This window comes from Cynocephalus volans, chromosome 1, assembly GCF_027409185.1.
Source record: "Cynocephalus volans isolate mCynVol1 chromosome 1, mCynVol1.pri, whole genome shotgun sequence".
Lineage (NCBI taxonomy): Eukaryota > Metazoa > Chordata > Mammalia > Dermoptera > Cynocephalidae > Cynocephalus > Cynocephalus volans.
The window spans coordinates 46,396,612-46,423,145 of NC_084460.1; the positions used below are offsets into that span (position 1 = coordinate 46,396,612).

Consider the following 26,534-nt stretch of genomic DNA (forward strand, 5'->3'; position numbering starts at 1 on the left):
TTTATTGAGCACCTACTATGTCCCAGGCACTGTTCTATGGGCTGAGCTACACCAGTGAATAAAACAAAATCTTGTGTCCTCCTCAGGTTTACATCTTAGCAGGGAGGGTGTATTAGTCTGTTTCTGTTGTTTACAGCAAAATACCTGGAACTGGGTAATTTGTAAGAAAACAAGATTTATTGCTTACAGTTTCAGAGGCTGGGAAGTCCGTAGTCTGGGGAACACACTTGGTGAAGGCCTTGATGGTGGCAACAGTGACTCAACGGTCTCACATGGCAGAAAATGGCAGAACGGAGACAGAATTCTTCATTCACTCTCTTCTTAAAACCCTCAGAACCACACTCTTGACCACCATTATTAATCCATTCACTATGGTATGGTCCTACAGTCTAATCATCTCTTCAAGGCCCCACCTTTCAATTACCATAATAGGATTTCCCACCCTCTGAACACTGTCACAGTGGGGACCAACCCTCCAACACATTAAACTTTGTGGGGGACACAATTCAATCCATAATAGAGGGGAAGACAATAAATAATAAATATAAGTAGATAAGTTACTGCTATGGACTGAATGTTTGTGTCCCTCCGAAATTCATATGTTGAAATCCTAACTCCCAACGTGATGATATTCAGAGGTGGGCCCTTTAGGAGATAACTAGTTCATGAGAGCAGAGTCCTCATGAATGGGATTAGTGCCCTTCCAAGAAGAGAAAGAGCTTGCTCTTGCTTTCTGCTCTCTGCCATGAGAGGACAGGAGAACACAGCCATCTGTGAACCGGGAGACAGGACCCACCAGACACTGGATCTGCCGGTGCCTTGACCTTGGACTTCCAGCCCCTAGGACTGTGAGCAATAGTTTCTGTGGTTAAACCACCCAGTCTATGGTTATTTGTTCGAGCAGCCTGCATGGTCTAAGACAATTACATAGTATATTAGAAAGTGTAAATTATTCTAGCAAAAAAAAAAAAAAAAAAAAAAGAAAAGGGATAGTGGAGGTAAGTGGAGGTGGCTGCGATTTCCATCGGGGGTTTGGGGCTGACCTCATGGGGAAGGTGACATGTGTGCAGAGACCTGAAGGAGGAGAGGGAATGACTTGTGCAGAAATCCAGGACAAGAGGCTTTAGCAGCCAGAGCACAGCACAAAGGTGCCAACATGACTGATGTGGGCAAAGAAACAGGGAGGCCAGGGAAGCCAGAGCAGAGAATTTCAGGGGAGGAGCCAGAAATAAAGTCAGAGAAGTAAGAGGATGCTGGTTCATTTAGGGTGGGCTCTTGTGGCTAATACCAGGATGTGGGCTTTTACTCTGAGTGAAATGGGAGCTACCGCAGTGTTTGGAGTAGTGGAGTTCTAAATACATAGAGGTTATAAATAAACATATCCACATTGGGGAAGTGAGGTACAGATTTAATAACTGTTGGGGTGCAGGAATATAAAAAAGTTTAGAGATTATTGGCTGGACCTATTGTTTTTGCATTTCTATAGCAAAAGCTAAGAAATAATGGCATTCTACTTTACTAAATTTTATTCCTGATCAGAAAATTTTATTTATGAACAATATTGGCTATATTGGGCCATCACGTGTGACAATAATCATTACGTCTGTTAACATTTATCAGGAGCTGACTGTGGCCCAGCACTGTTCGAAGTCCTTTATTCAGATTAACCTGTCCAGTCCTCATGACCACTCTATTATTACTGTCCATTTTATAGATAAGGAAAGAGAGAGGTGAAGTGACTTGCCCAAGGTCATGACCAGCAAGGGATGAGGCTGGAGTTGGACCCCAGGCATGTGTGTAGCTCATGCCCTTAACACTGTGCCAAACTGCCTGAGATGTTTCGGAGGCTCAGAGTGTCCTGCAAACCAAGTGAATAGAGACGTATTTAGCAGGGACACCGGGTGGAAATAGAGCACTGATCCGAACAGCAACGTGGGAGGCCACCTGCCTTTTCAGATCTGTAAATCTTGATATTGATATAATTTGCTGATCCAGCATCTGAGAGTTTTCATGTAGGACTGGACACGTCCTTGAGGTCATGATGTTGGTTTCACATCAGCTGGTGTTCCTGGTAGAACAGTCATATTCAAGCCAAGCCTCCTGAAGCAATAGCCTCTTTTATTCTTCAAGCTGTGCTTCTTATAGCTGCCTACTTAAACATCAATACTAATATCATGTTCAATATAATACAGAATAATGAATAAGGGTGTAATCTTGGGTCAGGGAAGGCTTGGGTTTGAATTTCGGCTCTGGCACTTCACAGCTATGTGACTTTGGGCAAGCCCCATAACCTCTCTGAGCCTCAGATTCTTCAGTGTGGTCCTTGCCTCAAAGGTTTTGGGGAGGATTAAATAAAATCGTCCATGTAAAAAGCACACCGTAGGTGCTCCATAGACGTTCAATATTACCACTTTTAAACTTATGTAACCCTTCTACTATTTTCCTGTAAAACCTGACTATAGCTGCATGGAAAAGGAGAAAATGATAATCCAGAAATACTCATATTTCAATAACTTCAAATGCTCCTGTCCCTCACCCCCCCAGCACGATTAGTTCCACTCTAATGTTTGCTTTGAAAACATGAATTTGTGCCAGTGTGATTAATATATTAGGGAGCAATTTGAGCATGTTACAAATCTGTCCCATTTCAGATAACCTTCCTTCTACCTCTTCACAGTAATTCCCAGACTGCAGCCCTTCCAATGCATGTATCTACAAGCAAGCTTGAGGTCTTTTTTGAAAGTACAGTGCAATTAATTTAAGTATTTATATACTTTTTAAAAATTTAATATGCGTAAAACTATGTTACCATTTCTATTAGATTCCTATCCTTTTTTAAAATGTATCACTGATAAGGTTTTTGAGTGCTATCTCCACCCCCATTTCGCCATAAACCCTGTGGTTTTATTGTGCACTTTTGCACAGCACAGTGATTTTTAGGAATGCATATGTCACCTTACAGAGCTGACTGTACTACAAAATGAATTACATGCTCATTGTAGAAAATCTAGAAAAAGGCTAATAAAGGGGGAGAAAAGAAAAAGGAAATAAAAAATCATCCATAGTTGCATTCCTCAGAATGCGTGCGCACACACACACACACACACACACACCCCACACACACATTTCTGGCAGCTGTCCAGTAAGGGAATCTGAATCCTTGACCTTGGTCTTATCAACACCATGCTCTAACCAACTGAGCCAACTGGCTAGCCCCATAAATATTTTTTATCTTTGATTTTCAAAAAGAATTCATTCAATATAAATAAATTCAAACATTATAGAAGTCTCACATAGGAAGGAAAGGTCTCCCACGATCTCACCCCAACCATGCATCCATGCATTCATCTGGCAAATATTTAATGAGAGCTCTTTACACGCTGGGCTCTGTGCTAACCTGAGGATTCAGTGGAGGAAAAACAAATAATAAGCATGGCACAGAAGCTGCTCTCAAGGAGGCAACAGTGTAGTGAGGAAGAAAGATATTAATCAACAAATCTCACAAGGCAATATAAAATTATATGACATAGTAAGTGCTATGCAGGAAATGTACACTTTGCAATGTGATGCTTCCATGGGTGACCAAGGGGATGCGTTTGCGTTTGGGAAGTACCTGGGGACACCTCCTTAAAGCTGATGCCATCCAGACAGGACCACTGGCAAAAACACGATGCCTATACTTCCTGTTTGACTTTTCTGCAATGTACACACTAAGTTTTTTTTTTACAGTCATGGAACCATGCTTATTAATTTATCTAACACTTGCCTCTTTTTGCTTAGCAACACAGCCAAGGCAGATTTCAAGAGCCAATTTGTGCAGTAGGTAACCAGACGCTGCCTCTAGGTTCAGACAGGCCTGGGTTCAAATGCTGACTCTGCCTTTCACTAGCTGTGTGGACTTGGGCAAGGCCTCTGTTTGCCTTAGTTTCTTCATCTGCAAAGTGGGAATGATAAAAAAGTGTCTATCCCTTTCAAAGCATTATTGGATTTAAAAAGAGATGACGTACATAAATCTCTCAGCACTCAGCAAATGTTAGGTATTATTTTAATGGCTGCATGGTTTGGGTTTGTCTAAATCGGGGTTTCTCAGTCTTTACAGTACTGATATTTCAAATCAGATAATTCTTTGTGGTGGGGGCTGTCATGAACATTGTAGGGTGTTTAGCAGCATGCTGATCTTTACCCACTGAGTGCCAGGAGCATCATCCCCACTGTGACAACCAAAAATATCTCCAGACATCGTCAAGTGTCCTGGTGGGTGAGGTGGGGGGGCGGCAAAAATTGCCCCTAGTTGAGAACCACTGCTTTAAATATACACATATTTAAAAATATATATATATATTAAAGTCCAAATGTATACATAATATAGAAATATGTGTTATATACTTATACATATACTTAAACATAACATAAATATTATTTATTAAATATAAATAAATACTATGTGTTGATGGTGAAGGGGTTAAAATATGCTATTCTGGCATATTGGTTATTTAAGTGAAAGACACTTGAAAAACAGCAAGTACAAAAAGATCATGCTGTTTCTCTCTTTCCTTTTCTCTTTTTTGTGGCTGTCCAGTACAGAGATCTGAACCCTTGACTCACACTGTTTCTTAAAAGCAGTAAGACAAAATTCCTGTATGAGAGACACTCTCCCTATACTAGAAGGAAAAGCGACACACTTATCTTCAAGGACAAGAAGTTGAGACCGAGAGAATACTGTATAGACCTTGTTAGAAAAACTTATCTTTTAAGCCTCCCCATGTAATTTAGTCACATTTTCACAGCTCACTATTCTTTGTTCAATGCAGCATATAAGTAACTGATTTTAACTGCTTCCTTGGATCTTCACTTCCTTATGAGGACTCCTGTGCCACAAAAAGCTTGTGCTAAATAAATTTGTGTGTTTTTCTCCTGTTAGTCTATCTAATGTCTATTTAACTCTTGGACCCACTGAGACACTAAGAGGATGGAGGTGAAGTTTTACCATCCCTACAATGGATAACATATTATATACACATATAAGTATGTTGCTTTGCCTCCCATGGATTTGGCACCCCTTTTCCCCTGGGTGAAAGAGCCACCAAAGATTACTCAAAGCCCATCTCTTCCAAGCAGTGAGAAGCCCCGAAAAGGGGTTAATCTCCCGGAACCCTCAAGATAGAGGTGTTCCTTCCATTTGGGAAATTAACCACAAATTTGGGTTCTCTTCCCACATTTATTCTCCAGACCAGGAAGTTACAGGAAGAGAACATAACAGGGGTTTTTTTGCTAAGTATAGTTTAACGAGTTTAACAATAGAAGCTGGTAACATTCAGTAATACAGGCTTGGTGACATTCAATAGTGCAATTTGCAACAAAAGCTTGATTTTAGCAAACATTCTCTTTTTACAGCTATTTCCCAGTATCTTTACATATCAATCAGTAACCTGTCTGTCTTTGAGCCAGCAGCCTTGCTGTGTTACAATTCTTTATCTTACAACAGAGACTATAGCCTGGGGAAAATTTCCTGTTCTTTGCAAGGTCAATATTTGAAACTGCAAGGCTTTGGAAAACCAGGCCCTGTGAAGTACATTTGCTTTATGCATACTTCACACAAGTATTATCTAACATGTAATATATAAATAAAAAATGAAACCTAAAACATATATAAACATTTGTGTAAGACATATACATGAGTACTTCAAAAGATCATGGGGAATGGAATTAAGAGATAATACAAATCTTTCCATGAACTTTTTGAAGTACCCTTGTATATAAACACATATAAAACATACATACATACAATTATGCACTGCTTAACAACAACGTTTCAGTCAATGATGGACCACATGTATGACACAAATATAAGATTATAGTGGAGCTGAAAAATTCACCTAGGAAAATTCACAGAGAAGGGTTTAGTAGAAGCTTTTGCAGATCTTGAGAAGCTCCTTAAAAAGTTTGAAAATGTGGACCCCAGCACTGAAAGGTTTTCATCAATAGAGAGGAATGTTTATGGTTCATTATCTGTTTATAAGTAAATCTATGATGAAAAAAACAAACCAAGCAAACAACATGGACATATTTCTGAAAAGAATGATACCACCTCAAGAAGAGCCTCAGGCAGGTCCTTCAGGAGGTGTCCCAGAAGGCACTGTCATCCTAGGAGATGACGGCTCTACACACATTGTTGCCCCTGATGACCTTCCAGTGGAACAAGACGTGGAGATGTGGAAGACAGTGATGTTGATGATCCTGACCCTGCGCAGACCTAGGCTAATGCGTGTGTGTCTCAGTTTTTAACAAAAAAGTTTAAAAAGTTAAAAAAAAATTTTAGAAGAAAAAAATTATAAAACAAGTATCTAGAGAAACTATTTTTGTACAGTTGTACAATGTGCTTGTGTTTTAAGCTAAGTGTGAAAGAGTCAAAAAAATTTTTAGAAGTGAAAAAGTTACAGTAAGCTAAGGTTAATTTATTATTGCAGAAAAATTTTTTAAATAAATTTAGTGTAGCCTAAGTGTACTGTTTTCGTGACATCTACAGTAGCATATGGTAATGCCCTAGACCTTCACATTCACTCACCTCTCACTCACTGGTTCACCAGAGCAACTTCCAGTCCTGCAAGCTTAAGTGCCCTCTCCAGGTGTGCCTTTTTATCCTTTTTTACCTCTATATCGTATTTTTACTGTACTTTTTCTATGTTTAGATGCACTAATACCTACCATTGTGTTACAATTGCCCACAGTATACAGGACAACAGTCTGTACAGGTTTGTGTCCAGGAGCCATAGGCTGTACCACATAACCTTGGTGTGCAGTAGGCTATACCACGTAGGTTTGGGAAAGTACACTTTGTGATGTTTGCACGAAGATGAAATCTCTTAATGACCCGTTTCTCAGAACATATCCCTGTCGTTAGACAACACATGACCATATATATATATATGCATATTTAAGGAAAGCATTGATAAGGGCTGTCAAAAGGTTTAAAACAAACAAAAAGCCATGTATAGGGAAAGGAAAAATCTGAGTAAACAAAGGGCAGACTGAAACGCAAGCAAAAGTGATATGGTTTCTCATTCCAGGAAGTAGGAGTGGGTACGGAATTCATGAATAGGACCCAAAGAGCACAGGCGACTATAGGTAAAATAAACAAATGGGATTGTATCAAACTAAAAACCTTCTGCACAGCAAAAGAAACAATTAACAGAGTAAAAAACAACAAAAGAGTGGGAGAAAGTATTTGCAAAATATACATCTGACAAAAGATTAATATCTAGAATACAGAAAGAACTCAAACAACTTTACAACAAAAAAAACCAAATAACCCAATTAAAAAATGGGCAAAGGAGCTGAACAGGCATTTCTCAAAGGAAGATATACGAATGGCCAACAGACCTATGAAAAAATGCTCAACATCACTCAGCATTCGGGAAATGCAAATCAAAACCACACTGAGATACCATCTCTCCCTAGTTAGGATGGCTAAAATCCAAAAGACTGAGAATGATAAATGCTGACAAGGTTGTGGAGGAAAAGGAACTCTCATACATTGTTGGTGGGACGGCAAAATGGTGCAGCCTCTATGGAAAATGGTATGGAGGTTCCTCAAACAATTGCAGATAGATCTACCATATGACCCAGCTATCCCACTGCTGGGAATATACCCATAGGAATGGAAATCATCAAGTTGAAGGCATACCTGTTCCCCAATGTTCATTGCAGCATTATTTACAATAGCTAAGAGTTGGAACCAGCCCAAATGTCCATCATCAGATGAGTGGATATGGAAAATGTGGTACATCTACACAATGAAATACTACTCAGCTATAAAAAAGAATGAAATACTGCCATTTGCTATGACATGGATGGACCTAGAGAGAATTATATTAAGTGAAACAAGTCAGGCACAGAAAGAGAAATATCACGTTTTCACTTATTTGTGGGAGCTAAAAATTAATAAATAAACACACACAAAAAATAAAGGGTGGGGGGAAGAAGACAGAATAACCACTAAAATTCCTTGCACTATTTAAGTCAAGTGCACAGATGTTGTGGGGCGGGGGGGAGAGGAACGGGTAAAGGGGCATGAAAGTCAAGTACAATGTATTTTGAGAAGTAAAATAAAAATAAAAGTGATATGGTTTCCAGTTACCACCAAAGCGAAATCTAATCACCACCAAAGTGAAATGTGGAGTGAGGTGTGCTGTTTACTTTGGGGAAAGTAAGCTCGTGCGTGTGTGCGCGTGCGCATGTGGGTGTGCGCGTGCCCGTGCGCGTGCGCGTGAGCAACAGGAGCGCGGCAAGGAGCAGGGCTGGACAAAACAATGTCTTGGTCCACGACTTCCTGGAAAAGACACACATGGGCGTGTTTGGAAACACTAATGGGAAGAAAACTATACCTGCAGCTACACGACTCACTTTCAGTTAAAATACATCTCACTTTCCCCCTTGAACAAAAGATTCAGGAAGCGTTGAGTGGGGGCGTCGCGCCAGGCTCAACAATGAGTTCAAGCCACTCGTTTCCTCTCCTCATTCCTTGTTTGAGTTTTCCATTTGCAGGGACATAGCCCTGCTCACAGGTCGGAAATGGCTGCGTGGCAGGGCAAACAAGAAGGCGTCTTTGGTCTGTCTCGCTGAAGGAGTCTCAGCCAGTAGGGGCACACTGAGGGACATCCTAACAGCTGACATTTACCCACACCCTTTCCCGCGTGCATGACACCAGCTGGCTCCTTTCATCCACACAGAAAGCCCAGGAAGATAAAGATTATGCCTGTTTTACAGATGAGGCAACTGAGGCACAGAGGGGAGAAAGTAACACGTTCCACAGGGGGCAAGGAACTGAGCTGGGACTTGAATCTAGGCAGGCTGCCTCCAGAGCCCAAGCTTTACCCTAGACCAATGAGTCTCAGAGGTGGTAGGGGGTGTGGGTATTTCGGCCCCCAGAGAACATTTGGTAATGTCTGGAGACGTTTTCAGTTGTCACAATTGGGGGATGCTACTGGAATCTAGTAGGTAGAAGCGACAAATGTTGCTAAAACGTTCTACAATGCAAAGGACAGCCCCCCACCCCCAAACTGTTCATTTCCAAATGTCAATAGTGCTGCTAAGAAAACCTGCCCTAGACTCTAAGAAAAGATAAGACTACCTTTTTACTAGAACTCTTACCATTTATTTTGTTTGTTTTCTAAATTATAAATAATACCTGCTCATTGGAAACAGAAACAATATAGATATTTATAAAGGGAAACCTAAAAGATTTTCTCCCCAGTTCACGTCCTGGGGTAAATACTATTAATATTTGGCATATTCTGCCTCATTTTTTTCCACCTTCGTTAGTCTGTCTACTCATCTATCATCTTTTTTTTCTCCTTGTCAAAAATAGAAGCCACATGTTTTTTTCTCTGTCTCTTTTTTCACTCAGCACTGAACTCCAAACTGCAAACCTTTGCATCTCCTCTTCTTTCTCCCTGGAACAGTCTTTCCCTAGGTGTCCGTAGACCTGCATTCCTTGAGGTCTTAAAATCTGAGCACATCTTCTTAAAAGGATGTTCCTTGATTTCCTTATGTACACTAGGTCTCTCTCCCACCTCCGTTCCTTCCGCAGCTTGACTTTTTTGTAGCCCTCCTAACCAACACCTGGGTGGACATTCACTTCTTAACTTCTTCACTGGCTGTCTCCTCCCTAGAACGTTGGCTCCACTGTGGCAGAAACTGTGTCTTTCGTAATGTGTGTCTCCAAGCAACTGTAGCAGAGCCTGGTATACAATAGACACTCAATACACATTTATTATAATCAATAAATGGATAAATAAAAGAACAATGAATACATCCCATGTATATCCTTCAAAGTCCATACATGCAAATAAAACTGTATCTCATTCTCTTTAATGGCTGCATACTATTAATTTCACTATTCTTAAGTTGATGGAAACTTCTTTCCATTTTGGGGGGTATGGGTGGGGGAGGTACTTTTGTGAATCATGCCATAATGAACATCTTATACGCATATCTGTGTACACTTGTGTAGGTACTCTATAGGCTAGAGTCCCAGACTGGAATTGCACGTCAAATTTAAACTTTTGATATGAATTGCTGCAAATTTAGTCTCCAAAAATAGACTGCCCTTTCCCCCTCTTTCCTCATCCACACTGGATAATTACAATGAACGTTAATTAATACTATGTTCTAAGCCCTTTGCATGTGCTAACCTAATTACTTCTTAGAAGAATCCCAAAATAATAATAGTAAATGTTTATGTAGGACATGGTAGACACTATTGTGTCTTACACATGTCATCTCATTTAGTCCCTGTAACAACCCTCTAGGGTGGGTACTATTACTGTTATTGTTTTACAGATGAGAAATTGAAGCATGAGACATGAGGTCTAGTAATTTCTCCAGGATTAGACAGCCAAAAAGTGGAAAAGCTGCAGTTGAGTCAGAAAGTCCTATTATAGAGGCTGCTCTCTAACCACTCTACTCTCCTGCCTCTCCATGGGATAAGAACAATGACCATCCCCGTTTTACAGGGAGGAAAACTGAGGCACAAGAGGCTAAGAAACTTGATCAAAAGTATTATCAATCTTTTTATTATAAATGTGTTGGGTGAGAAATGATATCTTGTGGTTTTAATCTCCAAGAACATCTCTTTCTCTTTTTCTTTCTTTCTTTTTTTAATTTAAAAACTATGTATATCTTTATTTGGGTAAAGAGAATTTTCCAACTGAGAAAACATGTACCTTGCTTATAAACATCTGTAAAATGTGAGTTCTTTTGCCATGTACGTTTGACCAATTAAAATAAATTCAGACTTTTTATTTCTAAAATGCCTCTTAAAATTATTTGATAATTTCCAAATAATTGTTTTTGAGAGATAAACCATAAAAATATTTGAATTTACTGTTTTATAAATGCCTAAATGAGACATGCTATCCTGGATTGGGTCTCTGACAAGGACATCAGTAGAAAAACTGGGGAAATCCATAAAGTCTGGAGTTTCCTTGATAGTATTTGTACCAATGTTAATTTCTTTCTTACGTATATAAGATGTTACCATTAAGTGCTCGCTTCGGCAGCACATATACTAAAAAGATGTTACCATTAAGAGAAGCAAGGTGACAGGCCCTCCCTGTATTAACATTGAAACTTTTCCATAAATCTAACAATTATTACAATAATTACAAATAATGCTATTTTTTAGGTCTGTAAACTCACTCCCAGTGTGGCTAGCCAAACATGGGAAACACCTGGCCATGGTCACATTATGGGAAAAAGAAAAAGAAAATCTGTTATCCTTCTCCTGGACAAAAGGGTATATTTAGCCTCAGATTTTTTTGCGGTGACCTTTGCATTCTGAAATGAATTAGAGGTTTATGTGTATAAACGTAAAGAGCAGGAAATCAGGAAGTCGATGTGGAATGACTTTCCTGTTATATTTCATTTGTTTATGTGATGCAGCATCATCAGGAGCAGAGATGTTAGATTACGTTGGCACAACACATCTCTGATGCGGGAGATCTACCGCCGGGTCTGAAGGCTGCCTGCACTGCTCCCGAACCAAATCGCTGGAAATTCCCACGTGAAATTTGAATTGCATGGTTTAGCTGAATTATTATTGTTATTAATGTTAGCTGGATTATTATTTTAGCTGAATTATTATATTTTAACTGAGTTATTTTAATTTGTTCATCCTGCTTTGATCTAAAATGAATTACTTATTCTTTGTTTTGTGGAGGGTCAAAAAAGGTTTTGTAGGTCTTAAATACAATCTAAGAGATTTTGAATAGTAAACCACACTCCCCAAAACATAACTTCATATTTACTTGTCTTCATGGACTCTGGAAGTGTGAACATCTGTTTGTCTTTTACTTGCTCTCTAACAAATGTAGCATTGTTAATGCAGATAACAAAAAGTCCAATTTCAGAGAATTCTGGCTCTCTTGCTCACTCATATATCCAAGGATCTGACGCAGTGTCTGGCACATTCTTGACATTCATATACATAGGATAGAAAACAAAGAGGGATTTTTTAAATATAATATTCTTACATTTAAGATCTTTAGCAAGGATAAAAGCATATTCTCTGCAGGAAGGTTAAAGTAGCATAGTAGATAATGTGATTAAAGGAGAATATTTGCTGCCTCTAATATTCATTTTTTAGGAATAGACTTTATGTTAAGCAATTTTCAAGTTTATAATTAGAGTAATATAGGTTATTTTCCACTTATCATTCAAATCTGACAGCATTCGGCTTTTCAGAAATATCCAAACACTACATTTTGCTTTCATTCATGAAACAAATGTAGGGGTTTTGGCTGGGCTTTTATTCAAATGGCATTTTAAAACGGGAGCATATGTTTCAGGGAGTAATTAGCGATTGTTTAATATAACGACCCTGCAGGCTAGGAAGGCTGTAGGTCAGAATTGTTAACAGGCAAAGCAATGAAAAATAGTTAAGCATTAGCAGATAGCATAAATAGTCAAATCTGACCCCCAAAGGTCAAGAGAGAACTAAATAATTTGGCCACAGCACTGACTGATTTAAATCAATGCAATCCCAATTTCCTTTTTGCTGGTTTGCCTTTGGTATTCCATGGTCTAGTGTGTGCCAGGAGCCAGAAGAGAGAACAGGGTAGGGTCCACTTAGTGATACAATTTTACTAAATGTGGGTGGTTTCAAGAGAAAAAATAGCCAGAAGTATTTCAGGAGCCAAATGAAATTATTTAAACAGAACGCTATTGTCGTTCGTCCTCTTCCTGCTTGGTTTTGTTTCTCTAAGAATGATTTATGATGGTAACACCAATACAAATACATAATTAACTATGGAGGCACTTTGTATCTCGGGTTTCCCACATTTTTTTCTCATTTGTAGCCTTCATAGATTTAAACTTAGACCCTTATCCTATAAAACTGAAAAAGTGGCAAAACCTGTAAATTGCTGGACCAGATGATAAGCTTTTATCCTTCTTAAAGAAATGTGAAAAGAAAAACAATCTCCTGAATTCTTTCAGCTTCTACCCAAAATTTATTTAAAAAGAAACATTCCCTCTCTCTTGACTACTTTTTATTTTTTTTCATACAGAATTATTTTTCTTTGTACACCTCTTACATAGATAACATGTGGCTTGTTCAAATTTATTTTTAAGGTAATATTGTTATATCCACGTTTGATTAGGAAAAGGATATTTAAAGGGAAAAAAAAAATTCTTTTGGTGATTACAAAATCACTTTAAGACCCAGGGGGAACTATGCCTCGGTGACAAAACAAATTTGCCACAAATCATTGTACAAAAGAACAGCAGGACCTAAGCCTAAACTCGGGGACTGCTCCTATTCATCGTCCATTTGTTTTGGAAACTCCACTCTCCTCCTGCCATGTTCAATATCTAATTGGCATTCTGACCCTTCAGATAACTCAACATCTGCTACTCGGATGCATCTTGGAAACCCTTTGTTCCCTTAAGGCGAGTTCAAGGGGCTCTCTTCACTGATACACAGGATTCATGCATGCCATTGTGTACGCAGCTCCTGGAGCTGAGTGCAGACAAAACTCTTGCAAGCCAATATGAAAAATTGAGCCACCCCATCTTCTAACCAAGTCATATTCAGCAGATTTAAAATTATGGATGGCTGGAAAAGAGAGAATTACTCAATTAAGCTTCACTTCTTTAACGAGCAATTTGAGGCTACAATCCACACATCTATTTTTTTTTTTTTTTGGCCTTTTTGTGACCGGTAAGGGGATTGCAACCCTTGGCTTGGTGTCGCCCGCACCGCGCCAGCCAGTGAGCGCACTGGCCATTCCTATATAGGATCTGAACCCACGGCGGGAGCACCGCGCCGCACCGTCCCAAGTGCGCCAGGGGGCTGGCCCCACACATATTTTTACTTTGACTTGTTTCCATATTTTGGTCTGATATCCTTGTTTTTCACCATTATGAGGTAACATAGATTCTCAAGTTTGATCTAAAACAGATTATGTGAATATAAACTGGGACTTTTAGGAAAAACCTTGCAGATGACTGATTTTCTAATACTTATTTTATTGACTCTAAGACACTATAGACTGTAAGTTGCATAATTATTTTATGTACCAGTAAGAAAGAAAAACTTACATTAATTAACTTGTGACATGCTTTTGATTCTATGACGCAGGTTTAATATCTGAGATTAAAAAAATGTGAAAAAATGTGCATCCAGGAATGATACAATTTGGTAGTGCACACCCTGACACAGTTTCGTGGGAGAGATTATGAAATTTGTGTTTCTGCAGTTTATTGGGAAACTTGCCATCTACTTCAGGTGTTTTCCTTTTCCTTGGTGACTGTGTTCTGTTGAGGGATGTCCAATGGTTGTCCCGTACTCTTCAGTTTTGAGGCTGACCTGCGGAAGATCCCCCTGGTGCAATTTGCTGGGCTGCGTTCCATGGGCCACAAGTCAGAACCAAACGTATGGGCAACTGATTTCCTTTTATTATTTTACTTGACAGTTTTATTTAAGGTCAGTAGGATAATGTTTTATAATATTCTGGGAAGAATTAAAAGACACACAATGAGCTGAGGAAGGTTTAGGTCCTTTTTTAAGTGTCGGTGTATTTCTACCAGTAATACCTTCACTTGAAAGTTATCTTAAGTTTTGGACCAACCTGGAAGATTCTACTGTTTACTGCTAATAGTTTAAGCTTCAGGAGAAGCCAGCAAAAGGGCATGAGCTCTAATCAAGCAGTCAGGAATTTAGGGCATCGTTATAAAAAATCAAGTAACTGATTTGTTTTTCTTTCCCTGGTATGAATGGCTGTAAGGGGCGCTGTGGTGTTTTTGGTTCAAATCTCTGCTCTGCCTCTTTCTTTCTAGCAAGAAGATTTTGGGGCAATGTTTGCATTTGTGAAATAGAGGTAATCCTCACTTCACAGGATTAAATGAGTGAATGCATATAAAGTGTTTATTCAGTGTCTTGTATATATTATTAATTATGATTATTCTTGTTGTTTGAGAGCCCCAAAGTTGCCAAAAATTGCATGCTAATTCTCAAACGGATGCAATGTTCCCTTGCTGTAGACTGGAATTTCTTAGGGCAAATTATCACTACTAAAATTATTATAAATGATGTGCTTTTTTTTTTCATGGTTTCTGCCAGTCCTTCCATCAGAACTTTATTTTTATTTTTATGGCAGCAGGCTGGTACAGGGATCCAAACCCATGGCTTTGGTGTTACAAGGCTGTGCTCTACCGAGCTAACTGGCCAGCCCTCCTTCAGAACTTTAAATCTGCATTTTTCTGTATCTGGCTATAATGACTGACACACATTAGGCAAAATTTCTACATGTGCTCCCTTTCCTATTTCTGAGACCTGTTTATGAATATTATTTTTCAGAGCTCTTATTGTTGAAATACCATTTTTTCTTTCCTAACGAGTTCAGACAGCTACATCATCAATGACCTATCTTTTGGTCTTCATCTTTCATCATTATCCTTTGATTATGATTATTATTTATTGGAATTTCTGAACGGGAGGAAATATCCCAGTAATCACAGATTTCGTTTTATCTTGACACCTCCATGAGACCTTTCTGTGCGCTACAGCTGGAGACATAAAGATGAATGAGACGTGGTTTTTGCTGGGGAAAAACACGGTCATGAGGGCCAAAGCCCCAACCCACGTATTTAAGTTCTTTACTTTTTAAGACCTTTAAATATCTCATTAGCTACCAAACAAGCAGGGCTGGGACCAAGATGAGGCAGAAAATTTAAGGGAGGGAAATGCCAAAAAACTCAGTAATCAAGATAAATAATATTTTCATGCAATGTTTTGCTCTGCCACTTTCTAGCTATGGGCTTTGGGCAAATTACTAACCGTTTATGTCTCATTTGTGAAATGGGAGTACTATTTACCTAAATTAAGGATTAAATGAGGCAATACATATAAAGCTCAGTGCCTAAACGAAATCCATAATTAACAAAATTTCAAAATTTTAGATAAAGACAGGATCAGTGGGCAAGCTTTCCCTGAGTGAGTTTTGAAAAAAGGCAAATGGGTCATTTGGAGTGAAGTAATAATAATTATGATTCCAAATCAGGACAGGCAAGCAAAGCTTGAGCATGTCTTCTTTCCTCTCCTCATTTCTCTTCTCCCTTGTTAAAAAGTAGGTGCCAGGCGAGTCACAGAATCAAAAATTTGATTGCCTTGAGTTTGAACTGTTTATTAGCTGGGCAGCCTTGAGAAAGTTACTTAACCTCTCTGAGCGGTGCACTTGCCTCATCTGTAAGGGGCGTGGGCAATGAAACAGATCCCACGTGAGGATTACATGAGATATGCATTTCAGAGCAAGCACTCAGTAAGGGGAAACTGGTATTACTGACAAGACCGTGCAAATCACAAAATAAAACTATCCTGATTTACTCGGTTTCTGCTTCTCATGGATGGCGGCAGTCACTGCTTTCAGAAGGGTTTCTCTGTTTCGTCAACGCAGATAAGAATGTATTCATAATTCAGTGGGCTTAACAGAGCGTGGCCACAGAACCCACCTGCTGCAGGACTCTGTCACTTTTCATGCCACCACGGGCACTCTTTGGAACACTTTCAAAAGCTTATTATTACCGTTGTTATCATCATTATTTTGGTAAAAATGTTCAAACACCCCACAGTAGAGTGAACAGTACAGTGTACCCCCTTAGGCCATTACCCAGATTCAGTAATGATTAAGATTTTGCTGCACTTGCTTCAGCTAGTCTCCCCTGATTTTTCCCCCTTTTAAATATTTTAAAGCATATCATAGACTTCACGTCATTTTACCCCACATACTTTAGTATTCATGTGTTAAAAAAACTGTTTAGGAAAAAACTGCACACAGTGCCATTATCACTTCTAACAAAATGATCGATGATTCCCTGATATCACCTAATACCCAGTCCATATTTCAGTGGCTTCCAGCATCTCAAAAATGTCTGCTTTACCCTGGATTTGTTCGAATCTGGATCTGCACAAGGTCTACCCACTGCGTTTGGTTGTCATACGAAACCCTTTTCTTTAAGAACTCACAGCAGGGGACTGTTGAATTTCTAACATCTTCAGCTTCCCTGGCCCCCAAGCACAGAACACAAACAAACATAAGATTCCAACCTATTTTTCAAACATGTTTATCCAGGAGAAAGGGTGGCAAGCCAGAGGCCCTGCTAGGTGTGGAGGGTGTGGTTAAGAAGTGTGTCAGGAGGGGCTGTGTTTTCTGCCAGCATGGCGCAGCCTCCCTGGCTGGGTCCAACATCTCACCCAGGTGTTGGGCCTCAAGCCCACTTCAGCCATTGTTTATCGGCATCCCGTGGATTAATCCCCTGTCAGTCAGACCAGAGATGCTCTCGGGGAGACAGGCCTGCATAGCATCCCATGTGTCAAGATCCCCTTTGATACACTTTATCTCTCCTTATCCCTTCAGACGCACCATGACTTCTCTGCTGGTCAGGGCCCCCGAGCTTTAGAATCTGTGCACAGCGATTGACATCCCGTTTTCAGAGGGGAGGTGGTGGATTTTTCTCTTTTGGACAGAAATCATTGTTGATCTGATAAGACGTTTTCAGGGAGTCAAGTGTCCAACTGGGAGTGCCATGAGTCAGGGATGAAGTAGCAGTTACAGGCACTGAGCAACTTTGCCTGTTCGTTTCCACTGCAAGGATGCCACCTTGGTCTCGTCAAAACTGTGTGCCTCATTTTGTTTATTTCTTTTGCTGGTGGGGAGGGCAGTTCAGGAGGAGTGATACATGAAGGGGGTTTTAAATGCATGTGGGAATTTTAAAAAATTGTCATATATTCAAATTTCAATGCTAAACTATCATAACTATTCACTTAAGGAAAGAGACATGCAGGTTACTGTGTTTTGTTATATAATAAATATAAATGTAACACTATTAATATTAAACAAATGTGCTTGGTGGAATGTTTTTAGTGGCTATTGCTGCTTTTATTAATTTTTGTACTTTTAACATGATTGTCTCACAGTTTTAAAATCAAATTTTAATTAATTTATGCAACCAATGCATGAATCCAATTTGTCCTGTAAAAATATTTGTACTTCAGAGATAAAGCTAAGAGTTCTTCTTGACCACAATTTCTAAATTCAGTTCCCATCCCCTTAAGAGGTAGCTGTTGGTGTCAAGTTACTATATACAAATTATAGGACTTTATTTATATGCATGTTCATTAATATATATGTTTTAGGCTTAATTTTGAAATTCTTCCTGGAGTCAGCCTTACAGTTCTTAATCAGTGTTGCCTGTTGAAGATCATGGTAATGCATTTTAGGAGCTGTTGTCAAAAAGTGTTAAAATTGGTTATTATAATACCAATTTATTATCCAGCCACCAAGAAGATTTGTGCAGCTGGCTAGATTTGACATAATAAGCATCAATAAATTGGTTCCCAAAAGAACCACTTTTGTTTTCTTTGCTAGACACAATTCCAATATGATACCAAACATCAACTTGTTATGGGACAATGCCAAAAATGACAATTCTCTATCACCTACAATCTTAAATCTTAGATTCCTAAAATTGACTATCAAAGTTGAATGAAATGTATTTTCATAGAGTAGACAGCCCCAGTCACCTGACTTCTGCCTTCTCCCATTAATAACATTTTGCATTATTTTGCTGCTATTCCCTCCTCCCCTATTTATTAAATATGTTGAAGAGAGATAGAGCTGGAATGAGATAGTTCTCAACCAATATGTTATGAGATTCTTAGCTAAACACAGGAATCATTTAACATGATTTTTGTTTAATGCTCTCAGAAATTTCCCCAAGTTAAAATTTTTTTCTGACTATCTACAAGAAATGAAAGATATACGACTTTTCCCTGAACTTTTTGACATTCCCTTGTACAGATTCCACTACTTTTAAGCGATGGTTGTCTGTTATTAAATTCCTGATGCCATGTGTCCCTATCATGAAAACAGGATCAGGAAAGTAAAACAGTCAAACCCAAATGCATTTAATTCCCCCCTAGTATAAATTAGAGCATCAGAAACCTGAGTTCACATATTAGTAGAAATTATCACTAACATATATTAAATGCTTCACATATTCCACATACCAAAGTACTTTACATGTCTTATCTCATTTCTTTTCAAAACACCCCGTGATGTAGGTACTATTACTCTAAAAATGCTAAAGAAATGCTAAATCGAAGCATTGGGTGAACTGGAGAAATCCAACCCCTCCTCTTGTGGAAACTGACATTTTAGGGGGCAAAGACAGACTAATTAATAAGGAAACAAATGAATATACCAAATCCTTTCAAAGAGCAATTAGTGCTATGAAGACCTAGTGACAACACCTTTCATCTGCAGAAAAACACGGCATGCAGTCATCATGCCTAATATCAGGCAGGGCTTTTTTTTTTTAACCCAGATTTTACTCTTCAATTCTTCCTCCAATGCTATGAATTATGTGTTTTGACGTCGGCTTTCAATAGATGAAGAAATCAAGTCTCCGAGGGAGTACCTAAGGTCACACAGGTGACAAGTGGCAGAACCGAAGGTGGCATCTAAGAGTTTGTGACTTTTCGATTAAATTTTATGTGGAATATTACATAATTATTATTATTAATTATTGTTTCCTCCCTTATCCCCAACCCTGATAGAAAACAAATAAAGATACTCCAACCTACCAAGTATAGATAATTTTAATATTTTTGTCAAAGTGAAAGGGTTAATGTGTTTTAATCATTCAACCAGGATTTCTTGAATGACTGTGTGGTTGGCGGCTGGGGACGGAAGAGTGGACTGGACACACAAGCTCACACAGAGTTCACAGTCTCGTGGGGGACGAGATAACAAACCTGAGAATATTGAATCAATACATATAATAAATAGGAATGCACGTGATGAAGTAAACCAGGAACTTGGGTAGAAAATGACTGAGTGGGTGTTCGTGGGGGGGGTTCAGCAAGGACAGTCTGGGAGGGCTCTCGGAGGAGGTGAATTCTGAGCTGAAACCTGAATGATGTGATTATGCAAAAAATGTGGGAGAAGGATTAGCAGTTACAAAGACCCTGCTGTGGGAACCAGCTTGGTGTGTTCAAGGACGGCCAAGGAAGCCAGTGTAGCTGGTAGTGAGGAGGCAGAGAGAACCAGGGTGGAGGGGACAGGCCCCTGTGGCCCCTCTAAGGAGTATGGACTTTATTTGGGAAGCTGTGGGAGGGATACAATCCAAAGAACAGAAATCACAGTACAACACATTACAGCACGGTGTTCCCGTGGAATACCCCAGAGAGTGAGGAATTTGGCACAAGAGCTGTTGTCTCCCAGGGTCTCCAGAAGAGTAGCTTAGTAGTATCTCCTGTAGGACTCCCGTGTAGAACCCCTAGAGAGGTATCATAGCAGATCCTGGTGGGCTGAACACTTTACGAAAACTGAAACCTGGGAGGCAGGGTAGAAGTGTGATACATTACGTTTTCAGAATTCCGCCTCGGCTTTCATTAGCTGAAGGATTCTGCTTTAGGTGGTGTAGGTCCTGCTAAAATGACCATTTTAAATATTAGAAATCAGAACCTTAGAAGTGAAAAACCTAAATTACTTGCAATAAGAGGCTTTTGGGAGCATTTAAAAACGGCATTGTATATCCTACTGCATCCTCTTTGATTAAAAGGGGCTCCCTTGCAAACTGCCTCCATTGGCCCCTTCTGAGGAGAGAACCCAGGAAACTGGGGACTGGGGAAGGATTTTTCACTATACAGTGAAAAGGCACCCTTTTGTGCCTTTTAAATTTTGCAATTTGAGACTATATTTTCCTGCTCAGAAAAAAAATGGAAGTTGTATAAAGAAATTTACTGCACATATTTTTTACAGTTAAATCGACTGATCTTTCAGTACCTTGTCTTGAATGTATCTTAAGCTTAAATATTTTTTTAGGTCTTGAGAATGCTCTGCATTATTATAACTCCATTATATGCTTACGGAGTACAGACCCTTTGCTGAATTCTTTTGTAAAATAAAAACTTTCTTAACTGAAAATAAGATGAATGGCAAATAACACCAAAGTTAAACCACTAGTTGAGTATACACCATGTTTAATCTATTATTTTCTTTAATGGATGTTTTTGTTGTTGCTGTTTAGAGAGAATTATATGAAATCATCACTAAGGCCTCATTTACTGGAAGTGATTTATTCTGGGGGAAACCAGATATTTGGGATGGCTGATAACATATGAAAAGCTTCATTCTTTGCTGTTTGTTTTCTAAGGGTGTGTCAGGCAATGCTGTCAAATATTAAGGTACCACATTACTCCATCTTATTGACATGCCTGTGACTGATCTTTTTTATCAGTTAGTTGAAAACACACACACAAAGAGAAAATTAAATAATAAACCCTAAATGTGTGCAGAGTTCAAGAAGTTAATTTGGATTTAGATTGCTGGCCTACCCTTTGTGTCTTTAAAATTGTTTTACAAAATCCACACACACTCATACTACACACACACATACAAACACACACACACTCATACAATCTGTTGGGAGTGCTTCTAAAGGAATACCACCAGATCAGGGAAAAAAATCACAAAAAACATGCTTTGGTTTGTTTAGTTTAAAAAAGTAGTGCAAGTGCTATTTGAATATTTTTAAAATTCCAGTTCTTATTGAATTAGATACGTGGGTTCCCAAGAAGGTGTGGGAAACAACGGAAAGATTTGGGTGGCAGATTTCAGAAATGCAAAGACAATACAGACTTGGGCATTTCACCTAACATGGCTTTAAGGCAAAATGCAGAAAGGGGATGGCCTTGGTCATTTGCTTGAGTTCTCTCCTCGTGTCCAGAAGATCCTGCAGATGAGATGTGATGTTTCTCTGAACACTGAGCTGGGAGTCCAGATCCACTCCCAGGGCCCACCAGGTAGCCTCCCCTCCACTCTGCCACGTGTGGGTCAAACCCCAGCGCCAATGAATGCCAGAGACTGGGCCACACAGGGCACTACTGAGCGATAATTCATCTGCCAGCCTTGGGCTTTTTTCTGCTCCTTCGGGATCCCTGCCCCTATTTGAGTTTTCAAACCATTTTTCCACACTCTTCAACTCAAGGCACTGAATCAATGCCAAGTGCAGGTTGTACTTTGCCCTTCGATGATAACAGTATCTTGGGGATAGTTTGTCTTGGCTTACACTGAACTAAAAATGGGACCATCTTTCAGGATTCAGAGACAGATGCCTCTGGGCCTTTCTGAGCTGAGATTTATTTTTGATTTTTAATGCCAGAAATAGAAAATGGGAGACAGATCATTGGACTTGACAAGAGGTCAGCTCTCTGGCTTTAAATCTACAGATGAAAGATTGTAATAAGTTAATTAGGTATCTATGGGCATCACGTGGCCACCTCAGGTGGCATTTATAATGAGAGGACATTTATCTAGCAGAGCATATCATTTTTTTTATAACATGAGCCTTCTCATCGCACACTTAGGAGCATCCCTGGGGATAGCAACACTTCTCCTGTTTGCGTCTTTTTAATGTGAAGGGAGGACTTTGATGGCTCCAACCACATGGCTGTGCAGGGAGGCCCCACCGTGCTAAAATGCAGGCACCAAGGCTGTGTCAACAAGACCAAAAATAGTCGAAAGTTGAAAGGTTCAGTTAGTCAACACTTACGGGTTTGTGGAGAGAGGGAGATGCAATCAATGACTCAGCTTGATTAGGTTTCTCCATCTAATTAATTTATTGTTATTATCTAAAAATCTGTAAGAATGAGAACAGCTTCTGTGCTGAGCCAGGCACAGGTGCTTTACAGACACTGACTCCCTTGTTTAGATCTCATAGGAAATTTTCTTATTCCCATTTTTATGAGGAGAGAACTGAGACATGAGAGGGACTGTAAACTGCTAGCTGTAGTCCACCTTCCACCCCCAGGTGGATTTTGTCTGATTGACAAAGAGTTTGGAAGGTTAGTAGAATTCACATGAAAAGTTGAACCTTTGACTTTTCTTGCAAATGGAAAGATCAGGTCGCTTTGAGCCACGTTTCTCCATGAAGACCACTGGCTGGAGCACAGGGGCCAGAGCAAGATTGACCGGAGAGACACACAGGGAGGCAGCCGTGTGGAGTGCCATTCCTGGCTGCCACAGTTCCCACCTGGCCCTGAGGTCCCTGGAGTTGTGGTCCCTGGAGTTGTGACCGTTGCTTTTCAAGCGATTAGAGAAGTCAGTGGTGTTGGTGGGGATTGGGGAAGTTGAGGAGGAAATAAAATACAGTCACCCCTCAGTATCTGTGGGGCTTTGGTTCCAGGACCCCCTGTGGAGTTGAAAATCTGTGGATGCCCAAGTCCCTGATACAAAATGGTGTGGTATTTGCACATGACCTACACACATCCTCCAGTATACTTTATATCATCTCTAGATTACCTACAATACCGAATACAATGTAAATGCTATGTAAATAGTTGTTAAATTATATTTTAAAATTTGTATTTTTTTATTGTTGTATTGTTATTTTTATTGTCTCCCCCAAATATATATATATTTTTATGTAAAAGAGTATTTTAATTAGGAACTATAAAGACTACACATGATTTTGGAATTGAGACTATACTGAACATCAAATAATGGCCAAAGAAGAATCATCCAGTCTATGCCTTCTCTTTTGTCTGGTCACTCAGGAATATAATGTCATCAGCTCTAACTGCTGTTGCTTGTTCCCTCACACTATTTTTATCCGTGTACTCACCATAGTCTACCTTCCCTGCCACATCAACTCAAGACCCCCTTTTCACATGCTGATAGGCCACATCTCTGAGGCCTGGCTGGAATACTGATATTCTGTGCCATGCTGTCTTGTGACTGACATCACACATTTGGTGTACTTCACTATCCCCTGAAGGCCACATCTCATTTGTTCCTAGAGAAAATATTGTGACTGCATTTTTTCCTTTCACCTGTCTCATAACAGAGTCCTGACCCACTCACCCAAGTAACTGCATACAATTCAGAGGTCTTTCAAGAACCAAACTGCTATTTACTTCAGACTCATATCTTACAAACTGAAGACATACCTGCAATACAAGTCTTCGAAACATGGCTTCTACTTTCTTTTCTTACAATCTAATCTTTAGGCTTTTCACGGCACCACCTCCTGACGCATGCAGGCCCGCATACAGAACCAACACATGACTCAAGCCCTTCTTTCCTCCCTCCCTGATGCCCTAGCTCCAGTCAGCCTCCCCGCCCCCTAAATATTTCTGATCCTTCGTTGGTTGAATCTGCAGATGTAGAACCTGCAGATACAGAAGGCCTACTGTATTTGTTGAATGAATGAATGAATGAATGAGTAGGTTTCTGCGCTCGAGGTGAGTTTTCTGAGTGGCTAGAAGGATAGAAAATGCAACAGGAAATGTGTTAACGTGGTGGTCTGCAGAAGGGGCTCTGGAGTCAGGTTGCCTGGGTTCAAATGCCCTCCTAGAAGTTGTTGCTTATTGATCTCTGGGCTTCAGGGCTCTCATCAATAAAATGGTGATAAGGAAAGCAGCTGCCCCATCAGGTAGCTGCACAAATTAAATGAGATAGAAAGTGTTTGGCACAATGCCTGGCACATAACAGGTGTTTGACAAATGTTAGCTATGAAAAGTCCTTTAAAAATGCACCTTTTATGAAATCCAAATAAAAGTCTGTAGTTTATAGTAATGTACCAACATCAGTTTCTTAATGGTGACAAAACCCCAGTGAGGGGAGACTGGGTGAAGGGTATCCAAAAACTTACTGTACTGTCTTTGCAACTTTTCTGTAAATCTAAAATTATTTCATAATAAAAATGCATACTAAAAAGGGCACTTTTGGCTGTAAACTATGTAAATCCCTTTTCATCAATGGCAATGCCAAATATTTATTGAAATTAAGAAAATTCCCAAACCTACCCTCAGATTTTCATGCATTGAGGCCATAGAAATCTGTGTTTGTGAAATAAACAATTTCCTAAATTGCTTTTGAAAACACGTGGCTGTTTTGACAAACAGCACTTCTAAATCATTGGCTGACCCAATGTCGTGATGTAAACAGGCACTGCAAAGCCATGGTGGGTATCAGAGCAGAAGCTGAGGGACAGCACAAAAGTCCCACTTTGCAATGAATATATGGGCTGAAACAAAGAGAGAGGATGAAGCCCAGAAATCAGACCAACTAAATCTTATTCTACAGTCACCACTTGTGTGACCTTGAGCAAGTCACTTAAATTCTCAGCGCGTTAGTCCCTTATATGTAGGATGGACACAGTCACACTACTTACTTCATAGTCATAAGACTTAGCAGAGGCCTGACCTACTGGAAACATTGAACAAATAATATCGTTGAGCATTTCTATACCCCTTTTTGTCTGGTCAACCATGTCTCTTATTAACATTTCCAAAATTCAGATTAGAAAACATGGATTAAATAGAGGCCAAGTGCATTTGCTAGGCTTGTGAAGCTTAAGCTTCAGGGCCCTTTTATGGCCTCAGCAGGGCCCCTAGCAATGTATTCACATGGTGACATGTGTTTGTAAAACTTGCAAACATAAAGTGTTTTTATAGGCTCTGTTTTAAAGATCATCCCCCATAACCCTCTCCAATGGAAATGGTTCAGGTCCCACAAAATCTACATCTGTACCGTATGGAAAAAAGGAACTGGCACAAGTTCCAAAGAACCAGCTCTTTTTTCTCTGGATGGGAATTCAATGGTATCCAGTGCACCATGATGAATGTAGGACCACTGGATTTGGGACTAGATCAGCTGACTCCAGACTCTTCAGTTGTGTGACCTTGGACACCTTCCTTTACCTCCCCCAGCCTCATCTCCTCACGTGTGACAAGGATTTAGTCAAGATAACACACAATCGACCCTAGAAGACCCTCCATAGGCATTTGCTTACATTTTAAAAATTGAAAATGACCATTGTCATAATGGGATCCCACATGTAAACTATAAACATCACATAATTCTTATGCAGCTGTCTTGTTCTTAATTAATTATGGGGCTGAGATACCAGTCAAGTCATACCCCCAAGCTTGATTATCCTCCAATTCCAAAGGACAGTGCCCCTCATATGACAATAGCTGTTATCTCTTAGGAGGATAATGAAACAAGGATATCTAATCTGAGAACGCTGGACTGTGAGCTCAGTGAGGGTGGAAACCCTAATTAAGCGATCAGTAAATATCCAGGGACTGAATTAGACAAACCAGAGACACAAAAGGTCCTGTTCTTTTCCTCCCTCAGTCACAGAGTACATGGTTTCTCTCATCCCGTTCCGAGGAGCAGTTGAATGTAGAGGTGACAAATGCTAATTGTGGAGCTGACAGAGAAGCTGGTTCAAATCCCAGCTCTTCCATTTACCATTGGCGTGACTCTAGGCAAGTTGCTTAAAATTTCTGGGCTTCAGTTTTCTCATCTGTAAAGTGGGGAAAATAGTACCTGCCTTCTATGAAACTGTGCATATACAGCTTTTAGTATAGTGCTTGGTACACAGTAAGTACTCAATAAGTGTTAGCTATCAGTATCAAGCAGTAGTAAACAGCCTCTAATTCCTGTTTCTTGAATGTTCACTAG

General features: G+C 39.6%; 1 pseudogene; it reads right to left on the reverse strand.

Moving 5' to 3' along the window:
- Positions 1-23,587: 23,587 nt before the first annotated feature.
- LOC134363043 (single-stranded DNA-binding protein, mitochondrial-like) lies at positions 23,588-24,034 on the reverse strand (annotated as a pseudogene).
- Positions 24,035-26,534: the final 2,500 nt, after the last annotated feature.